This window comes from Macrobrachium rosenbergii, chromosome 55, assembly GCF_040412425.1.
Source record: "Macrobrachium rosenbergii isolate ZJJX-2024 chromosome 55, ASM4041242v1, whole genome shotgun sequence".
Lineage (NCBI taxonomy): Eukaryota > Metazoa > Arthropoda > Malacostraca > Decapoda > Palaemonidae > Macrobrachium > Macrobrachium rosenbergii.
In genome coordinates this window covers 51,020,572-51,033,372 of record NC_089795.1, presented here as the reverse complement: position 1 = coordinate 51,033,372, position 12,801 = coordinate 51,020,572, and the positions used below count along the sequence as shown (strand labels likewise).

At 37.4% G+C, this 12,801-nt stretch overlaps 1 long non-coding RNA gene across 1 annotated transcript; it reads right to left on the bottom strand.

Annotated features, from left to right (window-relative positions):
* Positions 1 to 754: 754 nt before the first annotated feature.
* LOC136835232 (uncharacterized) lies at positions 755 to 11,421 on the bottom strand. The gene is made up of 3 exons (XR_010852061.1): positions 11,163 to 11,421; positions 6,993 to 7,342; positions 755 to 2,869 (listed from the first exon to the last, which is right to left on the bottom strand). It is a non-coding gene; the product is annotated as an uncharacterized lncRNA (long non-coding RNA).
* Positions 11,422 to 12,801: the final 1,380 nt, after the last annotated feature.

Sequence of the window (12,801 nt, the reverse complement as noted above, 5' to 3'; positions counted from 1 at the left end):
CGATAAACGGCATCTCATAAAGAGGCTGCGTATCGAACAAAATCATTAGGAGGCATTAGCGACGTATAAGATATGATGACAGGCGCTATTACCGTCATACAATGATAGCTTTGGTGCACAGTGATCGTGGCTGGGAATTGGTTAAAAGCCTGGTAGTACGGCTCTCCGTGCAACGATTGGTGTCCGTATCGTATTGTACTACATGAACTTTTAATTTTATTATATAAAAACTGGCATTATTCACCTTGGTTGGATAAATTTTCAGTTGGTAGATAGACCGTGTGGGTATTGGATGTACTCTGGTCACGGCTAAAATTGCAAAAATTCGAATTATCGAGACTGCTGGCAACACGTTTGTTCTGCCGAGTAACTCGAATATTTCAGCTCTAGGTTAAACCGTCCTTGAATACTGAAAGAAAATGGGACTAAGTCTTCAGTTCTGTCGGGGCAAACTCAAATATTTTATGAGGCAAACACAGGACGAGAAGGGGCCTCTTATTCCTTCCCTGAACAACTTTAGGTACCTAACTTTGAACTTCCTCTTCGTGACTTCGAGTTTTGGACCATTTTTCTGAAATGAACAGTGGCCAACCTGTCTTGTGGCCTTATGCTGAGAACACTCGCCTGTCTCCTGGAGCGCTGTAGCGTGACTCCATGGGAAAAAATATTTGTTTTATTTTTATTAAAAAAATATAGTAACCACCCCGAGCATCTTTAAGGTATTTTTTAAAATTTAAATAAAAGAGCGTCCGGATAAAAGCTGTGTTTTATTCTCTTATAATTAATACTTTACAATAATTAATACAGTACTTTCTTTACAAGAAACTCATGAGTATTATCTGACAATTCTTTGTACCCTCGAGTGTTGCTCTGAAATTTTGCCCTCGGTTGCTGACGTGATAGAAGCAATACTGTCCCTCTGATCAATTTTGCAAAGGAGAAACTGAACTGCCACCAAGAGTCAAACTAATATAAACCAATAGAAGGAAATGATATCCAACCAGCATAGTGTCTTAGTTTTACCAAGTTCTGAAAAAGAAGTTGGTATTGGTGATCATCCATTTACCGTTTACAAACTCAGTCAGCCGACGCCTTACTATTCTTCAAAGATTACGGTCTGCATCACATGGAAAAAGTACATATCTGGACCTAACTTCATCCTGAAGTAACTCTTCTTTTCGTTTATACCTTACGCTTCCTACATTCACAGTTTGTATTCGTATCAGCAAGCATATTCAATATAAATGCCATTCAATATTGACTGATTTATGGTTTTAAAACTGGTGTCAAAACGACATTCAATACACTAAGTTAAAAAGAGTTGGGCAGGTTGGCAAGATTTAAATTTTGGGCAGGTTGGCAAGATTTAAATTTTGGGCAGTTTGGCAAAGCGACTACTTTGTTAACAAGAGGGAATAACATGCACAAATCTATTAAACAAAGTATGGTCACTCAATAAGGTAGCGATTACGCAAGGGAAAATCACAGTCATTACTGTCTGTTTAGCTGTTTTGGGCGATTGTATGAATACAGTTTTAATAAGCAAGCATTGTGGGAATATCACCCTACTTTAAATATTCATGCAAAAATCGATTAAACAAAGTATGTGCACTCAATAAAGGAGTGACTACATTATTAACAAGGGGAAATCACAGTCATTACCGTCTGTGATTTGTGTTGGGTGATTGTATGAATAGTTTTAGTAATCGAGTATTGTGGGAATATCACCCTTCTTTAAATATTCAAATATTCTATGCAACGATTGTACAAAAACAGTTAAGATTACATTACTGACAAAGGGAAATCACAGAAATCGAGTCTGTGGTAATTTGTCCGAATCGAGTTCAGTGGTCGAGCTATGTTGGGATACTCCACTAATTTTAATATTTATCTAGCACGAGGGCTCGTTTGGCAATATCGTATCTTGAATGGCACATATAAAACGCACTTATTAAAACGAATACAAACTGTTGATGCAAGAACTATAAAGTGATGCAGAAAAGTGTTTCACAATGATGCTAGGTCATGGTACATGCTTCACCTCATACGATACAAACCTCAATCTTTATGATGAATATTAAGGTGTGTGAGCTAAGAGCAAATTGATAATCTGTAAATGGTTAATCGTCAGCGACAACTTCCTATTTGGAATCTTGGTAAAACTAGCATTTGATGAAAGTGAGACAGCCTTTCATTCCATTGGCTATATTAGATGGGTGTTGTTGGTGGCACATTTTCTTCTTTGCAAAACCGAGATGATGGGCAGTAGAGCGTTTGCAACTCCATTTCTTCATCAGTGGGCAGAAAACGTTTGCAGCTTGAGTAGGTCTTTCAGAACTCAGGAAACGTTGCAGGTCCAGCAGGTCTTCATCTGATGGCAAAAAATGGTTGAAGCTCCAGCAGGTCTCCATCAGAAAGCAGGAAACGTTTGCATTTCAAGCAGGTTTCCATCAGAACTCGGAAAACGTTTGAAGGTCCAACAGGTTTCTACCAGAAAGCAGCAGAAAACGTTTACAGCTTTAGAAGGTCTCCATCAGAAAGCAGAAAACATTTGAAGGCCCAGCAGGTTTCAATCAAAGGCAAAAAATGTTTGAGGCTCCAGCAAGTCTCCATCAGAAGGAAGAAAACATTTGCAGTTCCACGTCTTCATCAGAAAGCAGGAAACGTTTGCAAATTCATTTCTCCATCAGAGGGCCAAAAACATTTAAATGGAGGCAAAAACCATTTACAGCTCCACGTCTCCATCAAAGAGCAGGAAACGTTTGTAACTTCATAACTCCATTAGAGGGCAGGATACGTTTGGAATTTAATTTCTCCATCAGAAAGCAGAAAACGTTTGAAGTTTCATGTCTACACTGTGAATCGCCCTCTGGAAAAGGAAAAGAGAAATTAGTCACTTTCAAGGAAACATAGCTAGGCTAGTCCGAGGAACTAAGCAAAAATAATAAATAAAACCTCTCGTTTGAATATTCATATTTACTCAAAAAATAAAATCACTGAGGTGCCTGTAAAACACTATTTTTTTTAGTAGACTGATCATCTATTACGAAAGGAAACCTGGGTATAAGTCACGACACAAACAGTACATTGGTACCAGCTACCCATGAATCTTGATCATATACGCAAAAAACATGAAGCAACTGAACCACTCACATAAAAATTATTTTCTACACTTCACACTAACACAGGCACAAAATTATTTTTTAAATTTCACACTAAAACAGGCACATGCACAAATCCTGCTTCAAAGCTTCACAGACACGGACACATACACTAATCCCATTTCAAAGCTCCACAGACATACAAATATTTTTTCAAAGCCACTAACACACAAAAATCCCCTTTCAAGGCATCACAAAAATAATTACATATATTTCTTTCAAAGTACAGTACTGTTATCAGCAAACCACCTCGCATTCAGTAATTGCGCTCTCATAAAGAAGGAAACTGAGACCCCCATTTTCTTCCTACAAATGCTATCACTCAACCGGACACACCTCAATTTTTCTCTCATCTCTCGTAAAAAAAACATTCCCGAATTATCAAGCTCAATAACCCATTTTTTCCAACCGAAACTTGACTAATGCAATCAATCATGACAATCATTTTAACTCCACTAGGCTAACCTACATTTTCTCCCCAAATATTTGTCGCGTCTTTGATTCTGAACTATTTTCCAGCCTTAACTCCACATGAAAAGCAAAGTCATTTACACAGCCGAACGCCTTGCCTTTGTTTCACATTCAGTGTCTTTTCATTCAACAGCAGCAGCTATACTTCACATACCCTGTCAAGATATCTACGTTTCCTCTCCTTCCAAGATACCTGGCTTTCTCACCAGCCAAGATACCTACCTCGCCTCACCCATCAAGACCTACTTTTCCTCACCCATCAAAATGCCCATCTTTCCTTACCAGCTAAGATACCTATCTCTCCTCACCTGCCAAGAACATAACTTGTTCAAGAGACAAAACAGCATTAAATAACCACCTCTCTTTTGAATATACAGTCATTAGAAAACAAATCCACTGAATACAGTAGCGCACCAAGATAACACCGGACCGTGGCATATCCAGGACCCCTGGGTATATCGTACCTACGGATATTTCGGTGCGAAATGGAAATTCCGATTTGAGGGTTTTAGACTCCGGATCGAGAGCCGAACTTTTTTTTTTTTAATTTATATATATATAATCTGGCGCTCTTAGTGGGTACACTACTCGCTTACCAGCATCCCTTGAGTTATTGTTACTGTTTCTTTACTAATTTGTATTGCTTTCAGTTCTAAAACTTATGCTAAAGCTTTTACTGTCCTGCAGTTTATATTAATAAACAGCTGTTTGCCGATGTTAATTACCGTAACTAACACGTTTACTATGAGTTGCGTTACAGTTGTCTTGTTAAAAACCTGCTTATTTTCAATGTAATTCCATAAATGAAAATCAAATACATTTTTACTCATCCGTCACACAATGGAGAAGAAGGTGTAAAGAAAGTATCTACTAGCTTGTAGCAGCAGGTAATACAGCTGTGGCTAAAGGAACGAATAATGAGCTGACTCCAAAACCATTTGGAGGCAAAAGCAGCGCCTGAAACTGACAAAATCACGTGTACTTCATTTAATTTACCGCGTCTATAAATAAAGTAGTTGCAATGTTTAAACTCAGATTTGATAATTTACGAAAGAAACGTCTCTCTGAATAAAGTTTAATTCGGCAACTGAAGACGGTGATGATGTCGGTAAAACACAATCAGCTGATGATTTTAAGAATGTAAACAGAGAATGCAAATGGCACATGATCGTTCTGTTTATATTCTGTAGTACGATAATATGACAATAATACATGCAATATGATTAGATACAGTAAAACAAGTTTTATTAAAATTATCATTATTCTCAATACAACTATTATTCGACTTTTGCAAATCGATATGTTGGCGTAACGGTGACCACGATAGTCCGAAAGTCAGCAGGCCCGATAGTCCGAAGGTCCGATAGTCCGAAAGTCAGAAGGCCCGATAGTCCGACGGACTGTAATCAGCCCCCCCACCCCTCCATAGCTAATACGGCAAAACTGTAACCAGTAAACACCCATAAAAATACCAACCATGATCATCGACCTTCGGACTATCGGGCCTTCGGACTAACGGACTGTAATCGGCGTAACAACTAACTGGGGCAATAATCTCTCTCTCTCTCTCTCTGTATTTCATCGACCGCTGTGCTTACGATAGCGCTCCATCCGCCACTAAAAAATTCCGGATTTTAGAATTCCGGATGAAGGATTGTCAACCTGTACCGTCATGAACAACCGAATCGAGAAACCGCTGATTACGACTGCATTTGAAATTAACTAATAAGCAATCTCTCTCTTCTTCAGAGCCATCGACCGCTGTGCTTACGATAACGCTCCATCCGCCACTAAAAATTCCGGATTTTTAGAATTCGATGAAGGGATTACACAACTGTATACTACCACAACGCGAAACCGAATCGAGAAACCGCTGATTACGACTGCATTTACCGTAACTATCAAGTAGACAAGTTGTTAAAACTTGCCGATTCTCAATGGTGGCTTCCAGAAGTAAAAATAACATACATTTTTATTCTTCGTTCACAAATTAAGGCTGCAGGTAATAGGCGAGGCTGAATAAAACGAATAAAGGGTAGGCTGCAAAACGTTTTGGAATAGGCGGAAGTGATGTCCGAAACTGGCGAAATCACACTGCTTTTACAATAAAATAATGCGCACGTTTTAAACCTAACTTTATTTATTTACAAGAAAAAGTATCTCCGAATTATGTTTCTTCTAGCAACTAATGGCAATGAAGCTGTCGGTAGTACCAACACCAACGATGGTCCTGGTAGTTTTCGGTCAGCCGAGATTTTGAGAATATAAACCATCAAATGCAAATGGCGTACGATGGCAATGTTTATATTCTGTAATACAGGAACAGTATGATAATACATGCAAAATACTGTAACTGCATGCAGCGAGCAAAACAACCTTTATTTAAATCATCATTATTATAAACATAGTTGTAGTTTAACCTTTGCAAAGATTACTTTCTCCAGAAAATATTTCGGTTTTTAGAGTTTTCCGGTGTTTTGAGTTACAGATAAGGGATCGTAAACCTGTATAGATATTTTGCTGTGTTTACATTAATACTAATATTTTAAAATGAGTAAATCACTGTTATTTGTGTTTTAGGGGTGTATATACTTAAGAGTAACAGCTGTAGGAGGGTAACGTAAGGTGACTTGGGGTGTTTTGGGATGTATTTTTGTTTGGACTATTAAATTAGGCAGTGAAATGTTAAAATGGGGAGTTATAAGCGTTTCAGTTTAAGGGGTACAGGGTATAAATATACTTTATAGCAAAAACACGCATCACATATACACAACGATATATCGGAGTTTCTTTTATATCGGTGTAGGCTCGGAAGCTTTTATCCGTTATATCGCTGAGCTACTACCTTTAAAACGTAAGACTGATAACTATCACTAAAGAAAACCTGTTATATGTAACGTCAGAAACTGCATGGATTGGGATTATTTACATAAAAAACAACGAAATCTACACTACTTAAAGAAAATTAAATCACTAACATAAAAATCATTTCCAACGCTTCACTACCAAAGACACGTACACAAACCTGGATTTCAAAGCTTCACGGACACACAAGTGCCTCTTCGCGAGTCGCTTAACACACAATATACCCTTTCCTTGTGCTGTCATCTATACAGCACCACCACAGTTAGACACGGTGCCGTCATTGTGACTAACACATTCCTAAAGTTTTCTCTTCAGAATTATAAAAGCTCAAGAATTATCTTTTTCCACCTCGTTACATGACCAATATCAAGTCATGTTCTCCACTATCCCTATTCTTTTTCCCAAATACTCATCGTGTTTTCTATGATTCCAAACAATTACTCATACTCAACTCCGCGTGCGTAATAATGACATTTAAACAGCCGGAAGCCCTACCTTTTATTTATATTCAAAGTTTTTCCTTTAGCAAGAACAGCAGTGGGTAAAAATATTTGCAGCTCCAGGTCTCCACATCAGAAAGAGGAAAACGTTTGCAACCTCATCTCTCAATCACAGAGGCCAGAAAACTCTTTCAGCTCCAGATCTATATCCGAAAGCGGCAATAAACATTTGCAGCTGCAGGCCTCCATCAGAAAGCAGCAGAAAACGTTTGCACCCTTGTTACTTCATTTGAGAGGAAAAAATGTTTGCAGCTCCAGACGTCCACCAGAAAGCAGAAGACGTTTGTAGTTTCAGGTCTCCATCAGAAGGGTAGCAAGGTTGATTGGGCCATTTCGAATCGTTCTCTGGAAAAGAAACAGAAAAATTAGCCACATTTCAGGAAACGTTACTTGACTAAGAAACAAAACAGCAGTAATAAATGACAATCATAATGTTTCCATCTTTTCTGTCCTTGCATAAAAAAATTAGCCTTGGAATTACTAGGCCAGCCCTAGGACAGCTGTTAATCAGCTCAGTGGTCTGGTTAAACTAAGGTATACTTAACTTTAAGAAAAAAAAAATTTTCCTTTTAACGTGTTAGAGAGAAACCTAACACAGCCAAATTCTTGCTAATTTAAACATATTCTGGATTTAAGTATAAATTGTTCCATTTGGAATGTATACCTGGCAGTGTTGACTACCTCAGGAGTCTTGTTGTACCAAATATTCCCACAAGACCAGCTTGAGGTGTATGAACATCATCAGTTTTCGTCCTCATTCTTTCTGCTCTCACTATATCTTCAGCTTCATGTTCCTCTAACAGCTTTTTTATAGTATAAGCAAGTAATTAAGGTGCTTAGATTAAACCCATAGAATGGTTTAAGTTGAAATGAGGCCTAGGCTTAACAGGAACCGCACCAAATCTTTGGAATTTCTCATGAGAATTCAGTAAAAAATAATGATCTTATCATTGGTTTATGGGGATACATTATTTCTCTTATCAAAGCACTTGACATGAAGCTGCCCTCTTTTGACTAAAAACTCCAGTTTAACAGAGCGCATTTTTCCAAATGAATTTTTCAAGAATTTCACAGATAAACTTGCTTCAGTGAAGTTTTCTAGACATAGTGTCTATGCAGTCGAGATGTCCTCCTCATAGATGATTGTGTATTTGGGATAAAGAGCTGTATCTGAAGTGTACAATATCTCAAAATTGTGATAATCACCTAAAATTATTTTAAATATACAATGTGGTTTTCTCATAGTTGATGAGATTTTGATTACTCTGAAATTTTTTTATCACATATGCTTGGTTAAACAGTTACATATTCCATGTGTCTAACAAACATGGGATCACAGTAGGAACCTTACTTTTGAGTCTGGTTAGGTTGGGGAGAAGTCCAGGGAATTCTCACTCCTTTTTGTGGATAATGACCAAGCGGACAAAAAATAATCAAGGTATGTAATCAAATATTGTCTTTATGCTGCACTAGGTTAGATCACATCAGGGGTCCAAAGGTGTGGGAGAAAGGAAAGTTGCCCCCCCCCACACTTCCACCAAATCTAGTTCATGGCACCATAGGTTAGGTTAGGCTAAGATGAATAAATACATTTCAGTCTATGATTTATAATACCCTTGGACAGGTTAGCTGGGATGTTCCAGGGGGCTCTCTCCTGTCAGATATGTCTCTGTACTACGTTAGGTTAAATTGTATCCATGTATTTCACTTTCACATCTTCCTAGCATAATCATGTATTTGGGCAGGATATGAATTTCACAATGGTCCAAATAATATAGAGAAAATTGTCCAATTAATTTAAATAAAATACTCTATACTCATACCGATTTATAGGTTGAAAGTGACAAGCCAATAAACCCCCAGTGATGAACTGATAATAACGCTAATGATTTCACACTTGTGCTTTACAGCTGACAGCCATTTTCATACTGAAAATGTCTCAAAAGGAAAGACAGAATTGTGTGAAAATATTTGGAAACTTAACAGTCAGAACTTTCGAAGCCTCAACTGGCAGAAAACATTACTTAACTACAGTATATATCAGCAAAATGACAGATCGCAGGTTACAGGACATTCAAAACAACAACTGTGGACTCCTGACAAAGCCTCCATATTTCACTTTGCAAATACTATGAGTGTTAAACTGATATTCACACTACACTGGAAAAATACACCTCAATAACTGTCATCATTGGACTAGTGGCATTATTTAATTACACTGGCAAAAATCAGTTCATTCTATCATTACTAGGTAGATCTAAGCCGGCTGTCCGCGGTGGGCTAGGCTATGGCAGTTGACGTTTTTCTATAGAACTTTACCTGCTGAACAAGAATTTAAAGTAATATTTTGGTGATCAAATGTAATTAAGCTGTAAGTTACCTTAGAACTGTAGCCGATGGTAAAGGGGACCCGTTGGGAATCGGGGTTTTGGATGTGGTAAAACCCTTTCGAGAATAGCTAACAGTAAGGGGAACCCGTTGGGAATTCAGGTTTTTTGGTGGGATAAATAACTTGGGAAAAGGTTTGGGTACCTTATTGTTGTATTTCCTGTTATACATGTCATTTGGAATACGAAAAACAAGCGTAAAAAGGGCGAATAAATGGATAGCCGAGCCGTTCCTAAGGCACTTTTCATTCATTACTAGTACTGCTCATTCTAAGTCTTGACACACATGTGCTAGCTTTTGGTTCACCAATCAGCAGCTGCCGGTTTTCTGTTCCTAGCGAGAGACTGGCAATTGACGTTCTGTGTTATTTTACTTGCTGAACAAAAATTTAAAGTAATTACCTCTTGCCAGGGCATACAAGCTTGCCAGAATCTTTAAAAATGCAGATAAGGCACGCAGCGCCGTTCTGCCACGGCGACCTACAGAAGCCACAAAAGTTGAAAGCGGAAATGGTAATGTTTTGTTTCCCGTTTACGAAAGCTTTGAATAGTGTGCAGTGGAGCTAGACTATGGCAACTGACGTTTTTCTATGTTATTTTACTTGCTTTACAAGAGTTTAAGGTAATATTTTGCTGGTCGGCTGCTGCTAAACTGTAATTTATCCTTGAGCTGTGTGCGACCCACTGGTACAGACATGCAGTTTTCAAGGGTCAATTACATTTTTGTTACACCCGACTGCCAAAATATTTTAAATTCTTGTTCAGCAGGTAAAATAACATAAGAAAACGTCAACTGCCATAGGCTAGCTTGCCGCGGACAGCTGGCTTAGAATTACCCATTACTATTTTGTCATTTGTTACCCATTTATAGCAAACAGCATACATGAAACATCATGTAATCCACACGATTGAAATGAAAATGGATCATTTTACATTCTTACTACAAGAAGACAGCTTATGAAGTTAAGAACAAGAATACAACATGTTAATATGGGCACTCTAGGCTATGTTAAGTTTGAGTGCTTTTATGTAATGTAAGGTTAGTTGGGGGAAGCCTCCCCTTCCTGCCTGGGAAGACATAGCACCCTTGGCTAAAACTGGTTAAGTAAGGTTAGGATGTATCTATGCTTGCAAGGGCGAGGGGCTAAAGCTCCCTCAACCCCCCTTGCTCAAGTAAATTGAATCCCCTTGTTTGTTAAAATGTATCCTTGTATTAGAAGCATACAAGAGGTGTACTGTGTAGCAAACTCTTGCGGGGGAGTTTAAGTTCCAGAATTGGATTGAAAGAATGTTAAAATTACCAGTATAGGGAGGGAAGACGTTGACTTGATCCCAGAAAACCAATATGGCTTAGGTTAATCCGAAATTTTTTGGAACTAAACTAGGACTAAACTATTCTACACATTTAACATCTGACATTCTTGAGCTAAAACCTAGGCTTAAACTATTCAGGCAACAAACATGGGTATAGGTCTAGGGTACTGCAACCACAACGTCGCTGTCAGTCTAAACCTGAGGAGATACCATTTTTGCCGGAATCTGGAACCATATGAACTTACAATTCCCACTTTACAAGACAAAAAAATAACACTCAGCACCTGAACCTTACACATTACCCCAGAGGGGATTTTGTGCTTAACAATACTGTATGTGATTAATGATTAATGAGTGTATATGAACTTTCGTACTCATATAATCTTATAAAATATTGGTTATCACTAGGCCTATATCAGTATAACGACTATTTTCCTTCTATTCATGAACATAAAACAACTTACCATTTACCACTTTCGTGGATGAAAAATCACACACCAGGAAAACTATTCCGTAAAATTTTCCTCAGAAATTTAGAGAAAAAAGCCTTAGACACAACCTCTGGGAACTAAGGGGTGTTGGTGAGGACGACTCATCCGAGACTGACAAATGACTGTCACCTTGCGCTAAGACACCGGAAAAAAGATGAAGTCACTCCATATGTACTGACAGACGCACTTTAAAATTAATATAAAAAACGTACGTATAAAATAAATGTCGAATAATTCTTTGGTTTTTAACATGCTTATTGTCACATCCTCTATTGGGTTCGTTAACTGTAACATTACGTCATGTCTTTAACATTTCTAACACCACGTAACTGGTTTGAGACATTGAAAAAAACACAGTTCTTCTGTCTGTTAAATTTATCCTCTCTAATTTCATTAATCAAAGACCGAGGATATATCCACAGCCTGGTTGTGCTAACAGTAGTCTTTGTCTGTATGCAAAGAGCCAAAACAGATATAACGCAATTTATGTGATACTTAATAGTACAAAATGGCATAAAGGCCGAAACCTGGCTGAATGAAACCTTGGTGAGGAATTTATTCATTATTTTACTTATTTACTTGTTTAATTTTAGCTTTAAAGTATACATGGAATACAAAGCTTCCACTGATTCCAATATCAGTTTCAGGATTTGAGAATTTCGATTAGAAGTCGTTTTCCGTGTTCTGGAAAAAATAATCAGAAGATTGGATTTCTGTAAGCTAGTGTTTTTGTTCCGCTGGTTTGTTCTTGTGTCTGTCGACTGAATAAATTAAGGGTATATAAATTTATGTATGTAGGCCTATATATATACAATATATATGTATATATATGTATATGATATATATAGACACACACATACATACATACATACATATAAATATAAATATAAATATATATATATATATATATATATATATATATATATATATATATATATATATATATATATATATATATATATTACGTTCATACCACGGTGTGCCAGAACTTTACCCGTACAAAAAACATACGCAATCCATACACTCATGCATACTGTATGACATTCAATATACTATCATTGCTAGTAAGACTACTCCAACAGATAATGGAACATCAAAGAGCCAAGCCTACGCCAGATAAAACATGCAATGGCCTAAACGAATTTCCATTTCATACAGAAACAGATATAGAAACATAAAAATACTATATCACCACATACTTTTTTAGTTGTTGCTTTAAAACGCCTACTGAAAGAATCACGATGGTCTTATTCACTTGTCTTTAGCTATTGACCAACGGCGTTGCCTAGTTACATATATGCACTCACGCTAGATTATAGAATTTACCCGTCTCTGGTACATACATTAGTCGAATCGTTACAGGTACAGCGGTAGGTTCTACATGTACAGTACAAGGGCAATCTACTTAACTATAAGAACTTTTGTTTTATATATATATATATATATATATATGTGTGTGTGTGTGTGTGTGTGTGTGTGTATAAATGTATGTATGTGTGTGTATGTTCCAGCATAACTGTGCAACGCATTGAGCAATTTTAACCAAACTTGATACATATGGCTTACTATTTCAGTATACATATGGTTTACTGTCTGGGAAAGAATACTGTGG